At 43.9% G+C, this 22,489-nt stretch overlaps 1 long non-coding RNA gene across 1 annotated transcript; it reads right to left on the reverse strand.

The window, feature by feature from the left end:
- Positions 1-312: 312 nt before the first annotated feature.
- LOC138448186 (uncharacterized) lies at positions 313-21,459 on the reverse strand. The gene is made up of 2 exons (XR_011260037.1): positions 9,081-21,459; positions 313-612 (listed from the first exon to the last, which is right to left on the reverse strand). It is a non-coding gene; the product is annotated as an uncharacterized lncRNA (long non-coding RNA).
- Between the last annotated feature and the right edge of the window lie 1,030 nt (positions 21,460-22,489).

The following is a 22,489-nucleotide window of genomic DNA, read 5'->3' on the forward strand; positions in this document are numbered from 1 at the left end:
TCGAATGTTCCCATAGCTTCCGAAAATCAGGCGATGACATGGGGTGATGTATAAAAAAACGTTTTAAAAACACACACAAAACAAAGGAAAATCCTAGGGGAAGCATTAGATGAGGTGTTAACTGCACAATTTTTACGCTTTAAGGAAAAAACACAATTTGCAGTGAAGGCTTAAAGCAACCAAGATCACTAAATTGCATTCAATATGAAATTATATCATGACCATTGCAGAACAAAGCTAGTTTATGTGCCACAATTAGGTAGTATTTGATGCTGAATTATTAGGGTCAGCAGTTTAGAATTCACCAATAAGAACATTCAGAAAGTCCAACGTTTATTAGTGTGCTACACCCTACAAAACAGATTTGAAGCTGAGGTTGCCAGAACCATCATGTTGTAATGTTTTTAGCTCTGTGCAAAGGGATTGAAAAGTTCTCCTGTGCGGACGGAACCCCAAGAGAGGGATGTGCAGCTCAGACGGAGGGTTAACAATCCTCTCTTGGTATCCAAGCAGTCTCCCTTATCCAGTCAGTAGGACTCTTCATTTTTCCTTGTGTTCGATTAGCCCTTTTGAGATCAGGTCTGGGATCTCAACTGCCAACCATGGGCCCAGCTAGAAAAACGTGAAGATTTTATTATTATAAATACTCATGTATTTAAATTAGCATGTTTTAAGTTGCTTTCGATTCATCAAGGAAATCCAGAGCTACATTCCAGCAAATCACCCTCAAACAATGTTACAAAACAGTTATGTTATTGAAGAGCCTTTACAAGTGAAATGCATTGTAGAAACAGGGCCATCGAGAGTTTCCACTGAATAAGAACGGAAGATCACTACATAGTGAAGACAACAGGGCAACGGAATTGACTTAACGCAGTTTGTTGAGCAACTCATACAGAACAAGTGTGCAGTTGACCCATTGTTACCAATATCACTGCACTAGCTAACGGGAGCAAGGGAAACACAAACGCATCAATTTCCCTCTTCCACTACGCATGTTAATGTTGGTGCACAGGAAATTCATGCATTAAAAGCAAACCTGCAATAGCATGCACTCTGTTCATTGATTTAGAGTGCACACTGCAAACTCAATTACACGGAGGCGCTACGATGTCAAAAAACAGAAGCAAATGAGCAACGTGAAAAATAGATGAGAAGGAAGGCAGTGAGAGATGAAAAGGGAGCAAAGTGGTGAAGGGAGAGAAAGCAGGCGAGAGGGGGGAAATAGTAAAGAAAGAGTGTAAACAGCATGAGAGATATTACTGCTGAAACAAAAAGACGGCCCGATTTCAGGGGAATCTGAGATCGTCTGGTCCAATGCCAGGTAGTGTGTTCTAGAGTCTAGGACCAAAAACGAAGTATCGCTCGCCTCCTGTAGTTTGAACATTGGAGAAGAGTAGGTTGAAACTGATATCAGAGGGAAGCAGCAGACAATTTGGCTCACTGTTTCACTGCTGTGCCGTCGAGACATCTATAGAATAGGTAGAAAATGCTGCGCTGAAACCTGGAGTTACTTGCAAGCCAGTGTAAGCAAGCGAACATGAACGAACAGCAGCAATTTGTACTCTTTGGAGTCTCTGGATTTGTTCGTCAGGTAGACCTGAATAGCGGGAATTACTGTATTGCAAACAAGAGTTGGTTTATACACCAACCGCCATGGGGTGGAGTTCTGGAAGGCGTTTGGTGCTGGAAGTGAGTAGCAATGAGAGCGAGGATCCCACTACAGAGTTGAAATTGTAAAAAGGAGTTTTTAACCATAGAGTTTATCTGAGCCTCAAGGCGTATGACAGCTCCTAAATGAAAATCTTTTTATAGGAACATTTACTCCAAAGAAAGTAGGGGGTAAGCATAGAGTACATTTCTGTAAAGTGGCGTCTAGACCCAGTATGTCATTTTTTGAGCCATTAAGGAAGTTGTTGCACAGCTATTTGTTGTTCCCTTCCAAAACCGGAGACAAAACTGGATTTGTCTCCTCAGCTGTGCAGGCAAATCTGCATGTCAATTGTATAGGAATAGAAGAACAAGTTACTTACCAACTGGTAACGTTCTTTCGACTGGATGTTCCTCCAATGTATTCCACATCTTTGACATGTAATCCACAGCTGTGCTACTTCGGAAAGTCGATGGCGTTGGGTCGATGTCCCTCGATGGACTCCTATGAGCGCGACGTCACCGGATGTTATAAATAAGACACACGGTGCCCATAGCCTCAGTTTATGTATTTTCCTCCATAACACGTGACATGCTTGTACGCAATGCCTGCTTGACTGCACATAGCCTTGAGGGAACGCAAGCTGTAATAGCATAGGAAATTCTCCAGAGGGGCAGGCTGGGAGGGTTATGTGTAATACGTTGGAGGAACATCCAGTCAAAAGAACGTTACCAATGGTAAGTAACTTGTTCTTCGAATGGATTGTGTCCTCCATCATATTCCACATCTTTGACAGACTCCCAATGCAGTACCAGAAAATGGAGGAGGGAAAAGAATTTAGAATACCCAATCAGATGGCAAATTCCATATCTTGACCATGGAGCGTATCCAGAGAGTAATGTTTGACTAAGGTGTGGATAGAAGCCCATGTCGCTGTGTCACAAATATTCCTAATAGGAACTCCCCGCTTCAGGGCTGTGGAAGTAGCGTCACCCCTAGTGGAGTGAGCTCCCAACCCCTCAGAAGGGTTCTTGCCCACCAATCTGCAACATTCATTAATGGTGAGGATAATTCACATGGACAGGTCTGTTAGGTAACAGCCTGGACCCAATTGGTGTCCAGCGTACCCACAAAGAGTTGATCGTCCACTCTGACCCTGGACATCCTAGAAATATAAAAGCTCAGAGCTCTCTTGGGTCCAACCTATGGAGTCACTCCTCTTCCTTACCCGGATGAGGAGGAGGATAGAAAGCAGGAGGTACCACTTTCTGGCTTAAATGAAACTACCTTAGGTAGAAAGGAAGGACGTACACTCAGTACAACCGTATCCTTGTGGAACACAGTAAAGGGTGGCTTAGATGAACGTGCCTGCAATTCACTCACTCTGCGAGCGGATGTAACCACAACCAAGAAAACCGTCTTGAAAGACAACAGTCTCAAAGGACAAGAGTGCAAAGGTTCAAATGGAGCACCCATCAGGAATTTCAAGACCAAATTCAGATCCCATACCAGCACCTGAAACAGGGACGGCGGGAACACATTAGTAAGCCCTTTTAGAAATTGGGAAATCAAAGGAATCTTAAAATAAGAACATTCTTCAGACAAGTGCTTGAAGATATACAGCACCGCCAGGTAACCTTTAATGGTACCTACTTGAAGTTCACTGTGGGCCAAAGAAAGCAAGAAAGACAGAACTATAGCAATGGAACACTGAAAAGGATTGACATTGTGTCCTCTGCACCAATCGCAAAACCTACGCCAACAGCAACGGTACAGGGATTTGGTTGCCTGCTGCCTGGCCCAAAGCATCACGTCATCCGGGAGGTCCCAATTCTTATATCTCAACCTTTCAGATACCAAGCGTGAAGGTTGAGAGACTTGACCTCTGGATGGAGAAATTCCCCCGACACCCCTCCTGAAGAGAGAGAGAGAGAGAGAGAGAAAGAGAAAGAGAAAGAGAGAGCAGTCAGGTGCATCAGCAGGGGAGAGGAAGAGAAAAAGCGGAAGCAAAAAAGGAAGGTCTTGAGTTGCTTCCGGACCCAGGGGTGGTTCTGCTTAAGTTTGAGAGAGGCAGGGAGGCTGTTCCAGAGGGAGGGCCCCAGTTGAGGCGATAGATCTGCCCCCAACTCTCTGCTTGAAGAAGCTTCTGACCCTCAGAGAGTTGGAAGTGGATGAGCGGAGAGCTCGAGAAGGGAGATGTTTTGGAAGAGAAATTTGGAGGTGGGGCAGTCCCAGGGCCCAGAAAGCTTTGTGGACGATGTAGATGGTCTTGAACTTGATCCTTGCAGCCACAGGGAGCCGCTGGAGCAGTACGCTCCCTGGCCTTGAGGCCAAGGACAAGTCTCGCAGTCCTGTTCTGGATAAGTTGTAATGGTCGAAGAGTAGAGGCAGGAAGATTAGAAAGAGGATGTTGTCCAGCATAGAGAGGACCGGAGCTCTGGAGACAGTGAGTTTCTGGGGGAAAGTGAGAAAAGGAAGAATACCTCTGAGGAGGTGCAGCTGATAGTTTGACTTCTTAGAGACTGTGGAGATGTGAGGAGAGGGAGAGAGGGTGGATTCTAAGATGACACCAAGGCTCTTAGCCTCACAGGAAGGAGCAGGAAGAGGGCCCAAAGTGGGCAGCCAGAGAGAGGAAAGGAGGGAGCGGGTGTCCCAATGAGGGGATCCACTGTTCGCCCTTCTCGTGTGGCGTGGAAAGAAAACTGTGGCATTCGCACCTAGGGCTTGAATAAAAATGCTACTTGTCTTTCTCCAGGCCTTTGGGGGTGGGAGGGCAACAAACTTGCTGTCCAACGCCCACCAACCCAATCTATAAATATTCAAATACATGTAGGATAACAAAAAAAGAAGTAAAAGAATGTGGAAATTGAAGCAGCGCCACACAAGGAATTAAGCAAGTGCATGAGTTAATCAGGGGTAGACACGTGCCAGGAATACAGGTTGGGCCAGAAGCAGATGAGACAAGGCACTGTTGATTGGCAATTAAGACTTTTTAGCCACTGTACAGCCAGTGTTGGGGCATTGGCTGTGGGCAATTCCCCGACATACAGGCTGCTACCAATGCCATAATAATGAACAAGCAACATCACCACCCCCCCTCCCTCAATTGTGGCCACTTGCTTGATGAAAGTTGATGGCTGTGGTCACACTTCTGGATGGCACACTCTGGAGGAATTCCAATTAGCAACCATCTCACTTTTGGACGTTCCTCCCAGAATTGTACAGTCCACATAGAACCGTGCAGGTGGGGTGTCAAAGGAGCAGTCCTCAAGGAGCTTAAACGCACATTCTCTGTTCAGCCTGCTCCCATACTGACAGGCTTTTCATTTCTTGTGGACAGCCGCTCTCATTCACCATTCTGTTCACTCTCCACTATCGCCCTCACAAACAAATATTCAATATCCTGTATGTTGCTCCTCAACACCCACTGAAGATATATCTAACCCCCTATGTGAACATCCCCCCAGTATCCATGTACGCTTATGCTCTATAACCTGCACATCTCTCACCCTTGAATACAATTAATAAAAGTAAAGCCTCTGTGGCTGCCTTAGTTGTAATTCAAACACTTTCACATTCGCCAGGACAGAGATGGCAGTAACTGAATTAAAGGTTCTCACGAGGGTGACACTTTTTCTTAGCATCCTACGGAGAAAGATACACCGACACTGCACCTGTTTGCACAACAGTGCAGCAGAGCTTGCTGTTACTTTCCACCCGATTTCAAAACGGCATGGGGGACAGTTAAACCCTAGAGTATAAAAACACCATTGACCCAGTGGGTAACCCCGGATGCACTCCTGTGGGAAATCTCCCAAGGTTTACAATATCTAAATATAGAGTACTAAACAGTAATCATTGTGTTTAAAAAATAAAATAAATTCTAGATCACTCATAACAAACGTACAGCATGCCCACCAGCGCCAACACCAATAGGATTGCCAAGTGTCGTGACTCACCTGCCCATGGCGAGGCTTCGAGCCACATCCCGACCTAGTGCTCGCAGGAATTTTCTCAACAGTATTCATGATTGTCAGCAAGGGGTCCTGTGGGTAGGGGGTGATATGCTTCACATGTACCAACAGGCGAATATGGGTAACTATTACTGTTTATTTTAAAATGTATAGAAGTACACTAAACCCGTGGGCATGAAGGTGCTAGTTACAAAGCACAGACAGTAGGTGAGGAAGGGAGTGGGGGTCTGATGAGCATCAATTGAACAGCCAGTTTCTAAACTGCCAGTGTTGGGGGAGAGGTGGTCTTTCCCACCCGCTTACCATTCCCGCGATATCTAGATGCAGTATATGCTAAATGGGGAGACGCCCCCACCCTCCTCTGTACCTCCTGGACAACCTAATATTAGTAAACAAACAAATAACCAAGCCTTTACTAAAATGCTCAGAGACTCAATTTCGTGACACACCAGCCATCTTTTTACTTGGCACAACAAATGATCTCCAAGCATGGCTCTTCCATCCCCAGCGTCTCGCACAGACAGCCCAAGCCACCTCTGTCCCTTGCCAGCGCCACACAAGCCTTGTTCTCATGGAAGTCCAGCCATTTATTCTTGCAACGTTTAGCATCTCTTTGCACCAGATGAGCTCATTACACTTTGTGAGACCAGAGCAGGCCCCAAGCTCATGTGCCCATCAATTTCCACTAACCTGCCCATGCTCCTTCGACCCCCCTTAGCCAGGCCACTGCCCACAGGTCCCTCGCCCTCATACTCTTAGATGAAGATACACATCTGCCCCCCTTGCAGCTACCATTCCAGGACACCCACCATATCCCTAATCCTATGCATCAATATATCCTCTCCAAGACTAACATGTCTATCTGTATCATGAGGCATCAGGTAGATCAAAACACACAAGAACGACACCAGCGTGTGGGGTACCGTGTTTTAGGAACCGTTGAGTACAAGGGTTGGAATGCCAATGTATCGGGCCAATGGTTTCTTTTTTTTTTTTTTTAAACTCTTTATTTCTCATTTTCAACAATATTCAACAAGCAGTATCATCATCATAAGTCATTGAACTGCAAAATATACAATAGCAGGAAGCAATACAGCAGAATTTCATACCATGACCCCATATCCCACCATATCAAAATGTAAAATTAACTTAAAACCAAACCAGATATATCAAACAAATAACAACAGACAAACAAGACTACACAAAACAACCACATAAACAACACAATTCCCCCCCCCTATATGTAAAGTACCTGAAAGTAAACCATTTCACTCCACTCTATAATTCAACCTAGCATTATCCATAAAGGTCATTAAAACTCTCCCACATTTCATCATAAAGTTCTGCCTTGTTTTGTTTACTAAACATAGTTTTTTCAAATCTTGATAAAGCTCTAACATCCAAAATCCACTCCTCCACTGTCGGCTTTTTCCGTGTCTTCCAATGGTTTCTGAAAGTACTCCTGCAATGACTTTTATGTTTGCCATTTGTCTCGCACAACTAGTTCCTGTTGTTTTAGCTTGGACAGGTATCATTGTAGCACCGCTCTGACCTTCACACCGAGGAGATGAGCCCAGCAGAACCACGTGTGCCTGGAGCGACTGGAAGCAATGACCCATATAATAAAGCCCTCCCCCAATCCCATGCTAATATTTATAGCCCATATGAAACGTCACCACCGACGCTGTGTGCCTTTTTAATGTGCTTTGTAACTAGCACCTTCATGCCCACGGGTTTAGTGTACTTCTATACATTTTAAAATAAATAGTAATAGTTACCCATATTCGCCTGTTGGTACATGTGAAGCATAATGTGCTACCCGTGTATTGTTTGGTAGTGCGCTCAGGCAGCAGAGTTATCTGCATGCATACTTCATTTTACATACATTTGTTTTACTTGCAATTAATCTCCTGGTCTCATTCCCTCACGGGGTATGTCCATTATTTGGTCTATTAGATATTGCGTGTTGTGAGGAGTATACCTTTGCCAGTATGAAGGTTCAGAGAGCAGGTTGAGTGGCAGATAGTTCCAGAGGTGAGTGGCTGTAACTGGGAAGCTAGAGCCTCTTGCTCTGGTGCACTTGAAGCTCTGTGTTACCAGGGGGTGAATGTAGCTTGCACACACTGGCAGTTCAACTATCAGGAAGGAAGCAAGAAGTACACTGTACCATAAAGGCAGAGTGGTTTGGTTAACCAGGAGGCCAGAATAAAGAAAGCAGGGTGCTACGTACCTGGGGGTGGGATTGCTAATAAGTGTGCAGGGGCATATAACTCTGCAATGAAGACTGCAAAGACTGCGCTCTAGTGATTGCCATCCTCCATCTATCCCTCCCTCAGGGAGACAGAAGATTCAGTTTTTGGTCCACAGTTGTGGAATTCTCTACCACTAGAATTGAGGACCCTTAATCCACTCTACCAATTTCATAGAGCATTAAAAACATTTTTGTTTAAATAGGGTTCCTCTAGGTTTCTGGTTGTCCGATAGCTGGGCTTAGCTATGTTCTATTTGAATCATGTTTTGTCATCAGCGCCATTATACAGTTGGGTCCGTTCTGTGCACGTTACAAATTCTAAAACACAAATACAAAAAATATTTTTTAGAGAATCTGAGGGAGGACCAGGACTCTTATAGTTAGGCCTGTAAAACGGCATGAAGTTCATCCATACTTGCGCCTTATATATTTATTGGCATTTTATATTGTGAGCCGAACACAGTTGCTTACTAGTATCTCAAAAGCAAAGGGAAAAAAAGGGGAGGTGGGTGATGGCCTCTGTGGAATTGGATGAGAATCCTGTTGGCTATTGCCTACATGTAAATTGCTGAACATGACCTTTCCATGAGAAGTTTCAAGGAGGCCGTGATCTGCAATTACTGCAAAAACATCATAGCAGGAGGGGACTTTATTCTGAGCCTAGATGATCAATTGAGTAGAGTGGGAAATGCTAAACAAAAGAGAAATTGCTGGGTATTTCGGACATCTGGAAACTGCTAAATCTGGCAGCCAGGCACATACAGTGTACTTGGCACCACACCAAAACTATTCACGAACAGACCAGTTTTAACTAAAGCAGGGATTACAAAAACTAGTACTTCACCAGCTATGGGATACATCATTTTCCAAACAACGCTCATGTAGAAATAATAAAAACCTATGTGCAAAAGCCTTATTTTGTTTTGGATCTTGTCTTTTGTTTCATGTCTGTTTTAGTGCATGGATGCCAGAGGGCTTTGGCGCTTTATAAGCACAGATAGATAGATAGATAGATAGAAGACTTTCAGTAGCATTTCGGGCCCATTCTCATTCAAAAGAGCAACCCGAATCAAGAATGAAATAAAGAACAAGAGGTTTTGTGAGTAAATTGACATTAGTCCAGAACAACTTGAAGTGTTTCTTTCACGGATTGTACATAGACACTGAAAAATGTAGGATGGAAACAAAGTCTGGTGTAACTCACTCGAGAGATCAGGCTTCTGGAGCAAGAGGAAAATAACACTGGCCCTTCTTCTGAAATGATAAGAATATACAGAGCAAATAAGAAGTGACTCGATACACCTCAAGAAACGCAGAAGGCCAATGTTCAAAATGAAACAAAAATATTGTGAGAGAGGAGCAATGTCTGGCAAACTCCTGGCTCATGAGCTTAAAAAACGGAAAAAACAGAAATGTATACATGCCATCAGGCAAGCAAAAGATGCAATAGTAATTGACAACAAACACGGGGTTCAAAGCATTGTAGATCCAACTGTACAATGCAGAAAATTTAGACTGCAGTGTCCTTATCAGCTGAACATGCTACAAATTACATACTTGGATATTCCTAGCATGAGGAGCGAAGGACCACCATTAAACTACTGAAACCTGGGATCGCCGGACCCTGGAGGGTTTACTGCCTCCATCTACAAAGATAATGAACAGACATTAAGATCCTGTTAAGAAAAACGTTTAAGGAGGCTTTGGAAACTCAATGCTTTGCACAGACAACAAAGGATATGTAAATCATCTTACTGGAAGCTGGAAGCGACCCTTCTTGTATGGACGAATTATAGGCCCATATCGCAGATTAATCGTGGCGCGAAGTTGCTCATCGAAGTACGAGTGAACAGACTTGACCAATTCATTGGCAGGCTGATGCATTCCAATCAAGTGGGCTTCTTTGGGAGAAGCAGTGGAAATGTCAACACCTAGGCGGATCTTGGTTATTCTTCATCACTCTAAAAGCAGACTAACATTTTATAGTGAGGCGTGACAATGAGAAATCATTTGTTAATGTGCAATGGGATTACATGTCCGCAGTCTGGTAAAGAATGAACCTGGGTGGCTCGTTCTGCAAAAATGTATGAGCACTCGGTGAGGGGCAGGCAACAAGTGCAAAGGGGCCGGAGTGGCACCGCCTTGGCTTAAATATATGCATCACATTTCAGTAATGATGAATATCAGTATTTATTGGTCATCAAAAACCAGAGTTGCACTGTTCAGGAAAAGTACAGTTACAAAAACTGGGGAAGACTCCACCAATATTGGTTCCACCTAAGGATTCAATAGCACATTTAGTTTAAAGGCATTTGGAATAGAGTACAGCAAGGTTATTCAGTACTTTGATCTGTGTAGACCATTCTTTATTAAACTAGCTCCTTCATCAGAAACTACTTGAGTGGCAGAAACAGTTGCCGTGGCCAATGCATTTCGGCCAATCATCCTTCGTCAGGGTGATCACGTGAAGCTAAGAGCGATGGCACCTTCTCTTCAGAGTCATGCAAGTCGACACGTATTATACAATAGCTACCGTGTTTTGGTCAGCAGTCTCTGCTCCTTTACCCAGGAGAGGACCACTACACCAGTGTATTGTCCTCTACAGCTATGCAACTGTTATATGGGAAACATCTTGAAGCCAGAGTCCTGAAGTGCCACTCAGCGAAATGCCCATGCTAACATCACTGGAACAACCGAGTCTACAAGCTGAAAGCTGAACGAGAAAAACAAATTTTAGGCCAACTCAAGTACATTTTTGCAATTCCTGCATTTAATTCAGAGAACAGGTATGTGGATTAAATTAAACAAATTTTGTGTTGGTTGTACTATATAATGCCCCTCTTTGTCACATACCTGGTTGTCTCCTGCACCCCCTGCATCTGCCTTTAAAAAAAGTTTAAAGGCAGATCGAAACAAGTAAAATGTTTTACTCTTGATAAAACATTTGAGTAGTATTAAAGTCTACGGCATACAAGTTGGTTTAGGTCTGCGCTGTAACTATAATCAGCATCATTGCAAGTTGGGGGGTGCAGTAAAAATTTGCAGTAATTCGATTACCGCACTGCCCAACTACAGATTTGGTGGGGAAGTGGAGGATTCGCCTCCAGCTAAGAGCTGGAGATACATCCACCATCTTTCTGCCAAATAAAATGACCACAGGTGGAATTATCGTCAGCAGTAATTCTGATGCAATCCCCATGGAGATCTACTAAATTTCAATTAATGGGAACTAACACCCCCTACCACCTCTTGTAATCCAGAGGAAATTCCGCCAGACCAAGTGGCAGTAACGATAATTCCGTTTGGTGTTATCATGGCAGATTTACCGCCGAGATACCACTAAACTCGTGATGAGGCTGATAGTCACGTTACGATGAACTATTAGTTTAAGCATTATTATGTTGCAACTATTTTAAACTGTCAAACTTTATATTTCGTTTACTTTTGAGTACTTGTGCAGCACTCAGTCAGCTGCTTGCAGCAAGGTTCACTATCATCAAATATTTGAATGGCACAAATGGTTTTCTCAGATTTTCCAGAAGAGGGCCATAGTTCTGGGACTTTCTCCCAACAAAAGGGGATTCCCATTACTATTTAAAGGAGTCATTTCCAATGCTGGCACACCCAGTCATGCTCCAATTAAATCTGACCATGCGTCTGCTTTCAGAATTCTTATAAACAAGTTTGTTTTTGTTGTCATTCTTTAGTAAAGAGTGGTGCTCATGAAGTGGATATCCGGCAAGGCTTCCAGAAGCACACTTCCCAGTTTACAAGATATTTCGTGAGAAAACGGGGTAGGACCATACAGTCAGAGGGGGATATATCATACTGGCTTTCTAATGTTTGAACTAACTTCTATTGTGTCTCAATCTAACGTTCACCCTGAAGGCTCCATTCTCTCCGTCATGCCTCGATCTTGGTATTTGGTCAAGTGCATCTCTCAGTCCTTCAACACCTATATTTGAGAAGAAGCATGTGACAACATATCTGTGTTCGGGGTCACCACAAATGATGGGATATGGGGCGCTTGCAGTTTCCTGCAGTGCACTTCCAGGAAGATCATAACTATAAAAGCTTAAAACAATCTATAGACCAGTGAAATCATGAATGGCACCCTATTATTAAGCTGTGAACAGCTTATAATGAGAACATCTCATCAAATGGTCTCAGCAAAGGAAGTTCAGAACAGCAAAATAAGGTTTGTAGAAGCAGAATGACATGTGTGGGTCAGGTCAGACTGGAATGGCTTTCCAGATTATTACCCCAAGAACGAACATACATATTTAAAACATGTTTTATACAAAATCCATTTAACCCAATACAGTGCCGCTCCCGTATACATGTCTGGGACACTGGGATAGCAAATACAAGTCAAAACATAGTTTACATTCAAGATTGCTTTCGATGGAGCGTTCTGAATGATTGTTCGACCCTGTGAAATACACACACAGAGAAATGCCGGTGATTCCCACCTTTTGATGAGCTTTAAGACAATCCTAGCATCCTCCACACCCAATTAACTGTTGTAGAAAATAAATGAGTTTGAGTAAGGGCTAGAATTAGGACTTCATGAACCGGTTGGAAAGAACAGTGCAGAAAGTGTAGTCTTGCGTCGGACAGCTCCAATACAAGAGCAAGAAATGAAGATCACAGAACTGGGCGTTAACCACCAAACAGGAAATACAAATTAGGATTTGAAATATCACAGACATGGAATTGGAGACTCATTTATTAGAGGAAGCTTTTCATTACACTGATTAAATGAACAATAATAAACAAGTGTGTGGTAGTGGCTGAAACTGGGCACATTTATATTGGACAATATGATCTCACACAATCGCTTTCCGACATTTTCCTAGAATTCAGTTTATTACTCTTTTTTTAAGGTTGCATTATCATTATCTAATTGTGTTTATGTCGAATGTTCCCATAGCTTCCGAAAATCAGGCGATGACATGGGGAGATGTATAAAAAAACGTTTTAAAAACACACACAAAACAAAGGAAAATCCTAGGGGAAGCATTAGATGAGGTGTTAACTGCACAATTTTTACGCTTTAAGGAAAAAACACAATTTGCAGTGAAGGCTTAAAGCAACCAAGATCACTAAATTGCATTCAATATGAAATTATATCATGACCATTGCAGAACAAAGCTAGTTTATGTGCCACAATTAGGTAGTATTTGATGCTGAATTATTAGGGTCAGCAGTTTAGAATTCACCAATAAGAACATTCAGAAAGTCCAACGTTTATTAGTGTGCTACACCCTACAAAACAGATTTGAAGCTGAGGTTGCCAGAACCATCATGTTGTAATGTTTTTAGCTCTGTGCAAAGGGATTGAAAAGTTCTCCTGTGCGGACGGAACCCCAAGAGAGGGATGTGCAGCTCAGACGGAGGGTTAACAATCCTCTCTTGGTATCCAAGCAGTCTCCCTTATCCAGTCAGTAGGACTCTTCATTTTTCCTTGTGTTCGATTAGCCCTTTTGAGATCAGGTCTGGGATCTCAACTGCCAACCATGGGCCCAGCTAGAAAAACGTGAAGATTTTATTATTATAAATACTCATGTATTTAAATTAGCATGTTTTAAGTTGCTTTCGATTCATCAAGGATATCCAGAGCTACATTCCAGCAAATCACCCTCAAACAATGTTACAAAACAGTTATGTTATTGAAGAGCGTTTACAAGTGAAATGCATTGTAGAAACAGGGCCATCGAGAGTTTCCACTGAATAAGAACGGAAGATCACTACATAGTGAAGACAACAGGGCAACGGAATTGACTTAACGCAGTTTGTTGAGCAACTCATACAGAACAAGTGTGCAGTTGACCCATTGTTACCAATATCACTGCACTAGCTAACGGGAGCAAGGGAAACACAAACGCATCAATTTCCCTCTTCCACTACGCATGTTAATGTTGGTGCACAGGAAATTCATGCATTAAAAGCAAACCTGCAATAGCATGCACTCTGTTCATTGATTTAGAGTGCACACTGCAAACTCAATTACACGGAGGCGCTACGATGTCAAAAAACAGAAGCAAATGAGCAACGTGAAAAATAGATGAGAAGGAAGGCAGTGAGAGATGAAAAGGGAGCAAAGTGGTGAAGGGAGAGAAAGCAGGCGAGAGGGGGGAAATAGTAAAGAAAGAGTGTAAACAGCATGAGAGATATTACTGCTGAAACAAAAAGACGGCCCGATTTCAGGGGAATCTGAGATCGTCTGGTCCAATGCCAGGTAGTGTGTTCTAGAGTCTAGGACCAAAAACGAAGTATCGCTCGCCTCCTGTAGTTTGAACATTGGAGAAGAGTAGGTTGAAACTGATATCAGAGGGAAGCAGCAGACAATTTGGCTCACTGTTTCACTGCTGTGCCGTCGAGACATCTATAGAATAGGTAGAAAATGCTGCGCTGAAACCTGGAGTTACTTGCAAGCCAGTGTAAGCAAGCGAACATGAACGAACAGCAGCAATTTGTACTCTTTGGAGTCTCTGGATTTGTTCGTCAGGTAGACCTGAATAGCGGGAATTACTGTATTGCAAACAAGAGTTGGTTTATACACCAACCGCCATGGGGTGGAGTTCTGGAAGGCGTTTGGTGCTGGAAGTGAGTAGCAATGAGAGCGAGGATCCCACTACAGAGTTGAAATTGTAAAAAGGAGTTTTTAACCATAGAGTTTATCTGAGCCTCAAGGCGTATGACAGCTCCTAAATGAAAATCTTTTTATAGGAACATTTACTCCAAAGAAAGTAGGGGGTAAGCATAGAGTACATTTCTGTAAAGTGGCGTCTAGACCCAGTATGTCATTTTTTGAGCCATTAAAGAAGTTGTTGCACAGCTATTTGTTGTTCCCTTCCAAAACCGGAGACAAAACTGGATTTGTCTCCTCAGCTGTGCAGGCAAATCTGCATGTCAATTGTATAGGAATAGAAGAACAAGTTACTTACCAACTGGTAACGTTCTTTCGACTGGATGTTCCTCCAATGTATTCCACATCTTTGACATGTAATCCACAGCTGTGCTACTTCGGAAAGTCGATGGCGTTGGGTCGATGTCCCTCGATGGACTCCTATGAGCGCGACGTCACCGGATGTTATAAATAAGACACACGGTGCCCATAGCCTCAGTTTATGTATTTTCCTCCATAACACGTGACATGCTTGTACGCAATGCCTGCTTGACTGCACATAGCCTTGAGGGAACGCAAGCTGCAATAGCATAGGAAATTCTCCAGAGGGGCAGGCTGGGAGGGTTATGTGTAATACGTTGGAGGAACATCCAGTCAAAAGAACGTTACCAATGGTAAGTAACTTGTTCTTCGAATGGATTGTGTCCTCCAACATATTCCACATCTTTGACAGACTCCCAATGCAGTACCAGAAAATGGAGGAGGGAAAAGAATTTAGAATACCCAATCAGATGGCAAATTCCATATCTTGACCATGGAGCGTATCCAGAGAGTAATGTTTGACTAAGGTGTGGATAGAAGCCCATGTCGCTGTGTCACAAATATTCCTAATAGGAACTCCCCGCTTCAGGGCTGTGGAAGTAGCGTCACCCCTAGTGGAGTGAGCTCCCAACCCCTCAGAAGGGTTCTTGCCCACCAATCTGCAACATTCATTAATGGTGAGGATAATTCACATGGACAGGTCTGTTAGGTAACAGCCTGGACCCAATTGGTGTCCAGCGTACCCACAAAGAGTTGATCGTCCACTCTGACCCTGGACATCCTAGAAATATAAAAGCTCAGAGCTCTCTTGGGTCCAACCTATGGAGTCACTCCTCTTCCTTACCCGGATGAGGAGGAGGATAGAAAGCAGGAGGTACCACTTTCTGGCTTAAATGAAACTACCTTAGGTAGAAAGGAAGGACGTACACTCAGTACAACCGTATCCTTGTGGAACACAGTAAAGGGTGGCTTAGATGAACGTGCCTGCAATTCACTCACTCTGCGAGCGGATGTAACCACAACCAAGAAAACCGTCTTGAAAGACAACAGTCTCAAAGGACAAGAGTGCAAAGGTTCAAATGGAGCACCCATCAGGAATTTCAAGACCAAATTCAGATCCCATACCAGCACCTGAAACAGGGACGGCGGGAACACATTAGTAAGCCCTTTTAGAAATTGGGAAATCAAAGGAATCTTAAAATAAGAACATTCTTCAGACAAGTGCTTGAAGATATACAGCACCGCCAGGTAACCTTTAATGGTACCTACTTGAAGTTCACTGTGGGCCAAAGAAAGCAAGAAAGACAGAACTATAGCAATGGAACACTGAAAAGGATTGACATTGTGTCCTCTGCACCAATCGCAAAACCTACGCCAACAGCAACGGTACAGGGATTTGGTTGCCTGCTGCCTGGCCCAAAGCATCACGTCATCCGGGAGGTCCCAATTCTTATATCTCAACCTTTCAGATACCAAGCGTGAAGGTTGAGAGACTTGACCTCTGGATGGAGAAATTCCCCCGACACCCCTCCTGAAGAGAGAGAGAGAGAGAGAGAGAAAGAGAAAGAGAAAGAGAGAGCAGTCAGGTGCATCAGCAGGGGAGAGGAAGAGAAAAAGCGGAAGCAAAAAAGGAAGGTCTTGAGTTGCTTCCGGACCCAGGGGTGGTTCTGCTTAAGTTTGAGAGAGGCAGGGAGGCTGTTCCAGAGGGAGGGCCCCAGTTGAGGCGATAGATCTGCCCCCAACTCTCTGCTTGAAGAAGCTTCTGACCCTCAGAGAGTTGGAAGTGGATGAGCGGAGAGCTCGAGAAGGGAGATGTTTTGGAAGAGAAATTTGGAGGTGGGGCAGTCCCAGGGCCCAGAAAGCTTTGTGGACGATGTAGATGGTCTTGAACTTGATCCTTGCAGCCACAGGGAGCCGCTGGAGCAGTACGCTCCCTGGCCTTGAGGCCAAGGACAAGTCTCGCAGTCCTGTTCTGGATAAGTTGTAATGGTCGAAGAGTAGAGGCAGGAAGATTAGAAAGAGGATGTTGTCCAGCATAGAGAGGACCGGAGCTCTGGAGACAGTGAGTTTCTGGGGGAAAGTGAGAAAAGGAAGAATACCTCTGAGGAGGTGCAGCTGATAGTTTGACTTCTTAGAGACTGTGGAGATGTGAGGAGAGGGAGAGAGGGTGGATTCTAAGATGACACCAAGGCTCTTAGCCTCACAGGAAGGAGCAGGAAGAGGGCCCAAAGTGGGCAGCCAGAGAGAGGAAAGGAGGGAGCGGGTGTCCCAATGAGGGGATCCACTGTTCGCCCTTCTCGTGTGGCGTGGAAAGAAAACTGTGGCATTCGCACCTAGGGCTTGAATAAAAATGCTACTTGTCTTTCTCCAGGCCTTTGGGGGTGGGAGGGCAACAAACTTGCTGTCCAACGCCCACCAACCCAATCTATAAATATTCAAATACATGTAGGATAACAAAAAAAGAAGTAAAAGAATGTGGAAATTGAAGCAGCGCCACACAAGGAATTAAGCAAGTGCATGAGTTAATCAGGGGTAGACACGTGCCAGGAATACAGGTTGGGCCAGAAGCAGATGAGACAAGGCACTGTTGATTGGCAATTAAGACTTTTTTAGCCACTGTACAGCCAGTGTTGGGGCATTGGCTGTGGGCAATTCCCCGACATACAGGCTGCTACCAATGCCATAATAATGAACATGCAACATCACCACCCCCCCTCCCTCAATTGTGGCCACTTGCTTGATGAAAGTTGATGGCTGTGGTCACACTTCTGGATGGCACACTCTGGAGGAATTCCAATTAGCAACCATCTCACTTTTGGACGTTCCTCCCAGAATTGTACAGTCCACATAGAACCGTGCAGGTGGGGTGTCAAAGGAGCAGTCCTCAAGGAGCTTAAACGCACATTCTCTGTTCAGCCTGCTCCCATACTGACAGGCTTTTCATTTCTTGTGGACAGCCGCTCTCATTCACCATTCTGTTCACTCTCCACTATCGCCCTCACAAACAAATATTCAATATCCTGTATGTTGCTCCTCAACACCCACTGAAGATATATCTAACCCCCTATGTGAACATCCCCCCCAGTATCCATGTACGCTTATGCTCTATAACCTGCACATCTCTCACCCTTGAATACAATTAATAAAAGTAAAGCCTCTGTGGCTCCCTTAGTTGTAATTCAAACACTTTCACATTCGCCAGGACAGAGATGGCAGTAACTGAATTAAAGGTTCCCACGAGGGTGACACTTTTTCTTAGCATCCTACGGAGAAAGATACACCGACACTGCACCTGTTTGCACAACAGTGCAGCAGAGCTTGCTGTTACTTTCCACCCGATTTCAAAACGGCATGGGGGACAGTTAAACCCTAGAGTATAAAAACACCATTGACCCAGTGGGTAACCCCGGATGCACTCCTGTGGGAAATCTCCCAAGGTTTACAATATCTAAATATAGAGTACTAAACAGTAATCATTGTGTTTAAAAAATAAAATAAATTCTAGATCACTCATAACAAACGTACAGCATGCCCACCAGCGCCAACACCAATAGGATTGCCAAGTGTCGTGACTCACCTGCCCATGGCGAGGCTTCGAGCCACATCCCGACCTAGTGCTCGCAGGAATTTTCTCAACAGTATTCATGATTGTCAGCAAGGGGTCCTGTGGCTAGGGGGTGATATGCTTCACATGTACCAACAGGCGAATATGGGTAACTATTACTGTTTATTTTAAAATGTATAGAAGTACACTAAACCCGTGGGCATGAAGGTGCTAGTTACAAAGCACAGACAGTAGGTGAGGAAGGGAGTGGGGGTCTGATGAGCATCAATTGAACAGCCAGTTTCTAAACTGCCAGTGTTGGGGGAGAGGTGGTCTTTCCCACCCGCTTACCATTCCCGCGATATCTAGATGCAGTATATGCTAAATGGGGAGACGCCCCCACCCTCCTCTGTACCTCCTGGACAACCTAATATTAGTAAACAAACAAATAACCAAGCCTTTACTAAAATGCTCAGAGACTCAATTTCGTGACACACCAGCCATCTTTTTACTTGGCACAACAAATGATCTCCAAGCATGGCTCTTCCATCCCCAGCGTCTCGCACAGACAGCCCAAGCCACCTCTGTCCCTTGCCAGCGCCACACAAGCCTTGTTCTCATGGAAGTCCAGCCATTTATTCTTGCAACGTTTAGCATCTCTTTGCACCAGATGAGCTCATTACACTTTGTGAGACCAGAGCAGGCCCCAAGCTCATGTGCCCATCAATTTCCACTAACCTGCCCATGCTCCTTCGACCCCCCTTAGCCAGGCCACTGCCCACAGGTCCCTCGCCCTCATACTCTTAGATGAAGATACACATCTGCCCCCCTTGCAGCTACCATTCCAGGACACCCACCATATCCCTAATCCTATGCATCAATATATCCTCTCCAAGACTAACATGTCTATCTGTATCATGAGGCATCAGGTAGATCAAAACACACAAGAACGACACCAGCGTGTGGGGTACCGTGTTTTAGGAACCGTTGAGTACAAGGGTTGGAATGCCAATGTATCGGGCCAATGGTTTCTGAAAGTACTCCTGCAATGACTTTTATGTTTGCCATTTGTCTCGCACAACTAGTTCCTGTTGTTTTAGCTTGGACAGGTATCATTGTAGCACCGCTCTGACCTTCACACCGAGGAGATGAGCCCAGCAGACCCACGTGTGCCTGGAGCGACTGGAAGCAATGACCCATATAATAAAGCCCTCCCCCAATCCCATGCTAATATTTATAGCCCATATGAAACGTCACCACCGACGCTGTGTGCCTTTTTAATGTGCTTTGTAACTAGCACCTTCATGCCCACGGGTTTAGTGTACTTCTATACATTTTAAAATAAATAGTAATAGTTACCCATATTCGCCTGTTGGTACATGTGAAGCATAATGTGCTACCCGTGTATTGTTTGGTAGTGCGCTCAGGCAGCAGAGTTATCTGCATGCATACTTCATTTTACATACATTTGTTTTACTTGCAATTAATCTCCTGGTCTCATTCCCTCACGGGGTATGTCCATTATTTGGTCTATTAGATATTGCGTGTTGTGAGGAGTATACCTTTGCCAGTATGAAGGTTCAGAGAGCAGGTTGAGTGGCAGATAGTTCCAGAGGTGAGTGGCTGTAACTGGGAAGCTAGAGCCTCTTGTTCTGGTGCACTTGAAGCTCTGTGTTACCAGGGGGTGAATGTAGCTTGCACACACTGGCAGTTCAACTATCAGGAAGGAAGCAAGAAGTACACTGTACCATAAAGGCAGAGTGGTTTGGTTAACCAGGAGGCCAGAATAAAGAAAGCAGGGTGCTACGTACCTGGGGGTGGGATTGCTAATAAGTGTGCAGGGGCATATAACTCTGCAATGAAGACTGCAAAGACTGCGCTCTAGTGATTGCCATCCTCCATCTATCCCTCCCTCAGGGAGACAGAAGATTCAGTTTTTGGTCCACAGTTGTGGAATTCTCTACCACTTGAATTGAGGACCCTTAATTCACTCTACCAATTTCATAGAGCATTAAAAACATTTTTGTTTAAATAGGGTTCCTCTAGGTTTCTGGTTGTCCGATAGCTGGGCTTAGCTATGTTCTATTTGAATCATGTTTTGTCATCAGCGCCATTATACAGTTGGGTCCGTTCTGTGCACGTTACAAATTCTAAAACACAAATACAAAAAATATTTTTTTAGAGAATCTGAGGGAGGACCAGGACTCTTATAGTTAGGCCTGTAAAACGCCATGAAGTTCATCCATACTTGCGCCTTATATATTTATTGGCATTTTATATTGTGAGCCGAACACAGTTGCTTACTAGTATCTCAAAAGCAAAGGGAAAAAAAGGGGAGGTGGGTGATGGCCTCTGTGGAATTGGATGAGAATCCTGTTGGCTATTGCCTACATGTAAATTGCTGAACATGACCTCTCCATGAGAAGTTTCAAGGAGGCCGTGATCTGCAATTACTGCAAAAACATCATAGCAGGAGGGGACTTTATTCTGAGCCTAGATGATCAATTGAGTAGAGTGGGAAATGCTAAACAAAAGAGAAATTGCTGGGTATTTCGGACATCTGGAAACTGCTAAATCTGGCAGCCAGGCACATACAGTGTACTTGGCACCACACCAAAACTATTCACGAACAGACCAGTTTTAACTAAAGCAGGGATTACAAAAACTAGTACTTCACCAGCTATGGGATACATCATTTTCCAAACAACGCTCATGTAGAAATAATAAAAACCTATGTGCAAAAGCCTTATTTTGTTTTGGATCTTGTCTTTTGTTTCATGTCTGTTTTAGTGCATGGATGCCAGAGGGCTTTGGCGCTTTATAAGCACAGATAGATAGATAGATAGATAGATAGATAGATAGATAGATAGATAGATAGATAGATAGATAGATAGATAGATAGATAGAAGACTTTCAGTAGCATTTCGGGCCCATTCTCATTCAAAAGAGCAACCCGAATCAAGAATGAAATAAAGAACAAGAGGTTTTGTGAGTAAATTGACATTAGTCCAGAACAACTTGAAGTGTTTCTTTCACGGATTGTACATAGACACTGAAAAATGTAGGAAGGAAACAAAGTCTGGTGTAACTCACTCGAGAGATCAGGCTTCTGGAGCAAGAGGAAAATAACACTGGCCCTTCTTCTGAAATGATAAGAATATACAGAGCAAATAAGAAGTGACTCGATACACCTCAAGAAACGCAGAAGGCCAATGTTCAAAATGAAACAAAAATATTGTGAGAGAGGAGCAATGTCTGGCAAACTCCTGGCTCATGAGCTTAAAAAACGGAAAAAACAGAAATGTATACATGCCATCAGGCAAGCAAAAGATGCAATAGTAATTGACAACAAACACGGGGTTCAAAGCATTGTAGATCCAACTGTACAATGCAGAAAATATAGACTGCAGTGTCCTTATCAGCTGAACATGCTACAAATTACATACTTGGATATTCCTAGCATGAGGAGCGAAGGACCACCATTAAACTACTGAAACCTGGGATCGCCGGACCCTGGAGGGTTTACTGCCTCCATCTACAAAGATAATGAACAGACATTAAGATCCTGTTAAGAAAAACGTTTAAGGAGGCTTTGGAAACTCAATGCTTTGCACAGACAACAAAGGATATGTAAATCATCATACTGGAAGCTGGAAGCGACCCTTCTTGTATGGACGAATTATAGGCCCATATCGCAGATTAATCATGGCGCGAAGTTGCTCATCGAAGTACGAGTGAACAGACTTGACCAATTCATTGGCAGGCTGATGCATTCCAATCAAGTGGGCTTCTTTGGGAGAAGCAGTGGAAATGTCAACACCTAGGCGGATCTTGGTTATTCTTCATCACTCTAAAAGCAGACTAACATTTTATAGTGAGGCGTGACAATGAGAAATCATTTGTTAATGTGCAATGGGATTACATGTCCGCAGTCTGGTAAAGAATGAACCTGGGTGGCTCGTTCTGCAAAAATGTATGAGCACTCGGTGAGGGGCAGGCAACAAGTGCAAAGGGGCCGGAGTGGCACCGCCTTGGCTTAAATATATGCATCACATTTCAGTAATGATGAATATCAGTATTTATTGGTCATCAAAAACCAGAGTTGCACTGTTCAGGA

This window comes from Ambystoma mexicanum, chromosome 1p (assembly GCF_040938575.1).
Source record: "Ambystoma mexicanum isolate Mex_15411 chromosome 1p, UKY_AmexF1_1, whole genome shotgun sequence".
Taxonomy (NCBI): domain Eukaryota; kingdom Metazoa; phylum Chordata; class Amphibia; order Caudata; family Ambystomatidae; genus Ambystoma; species Ambystoma mexicanum.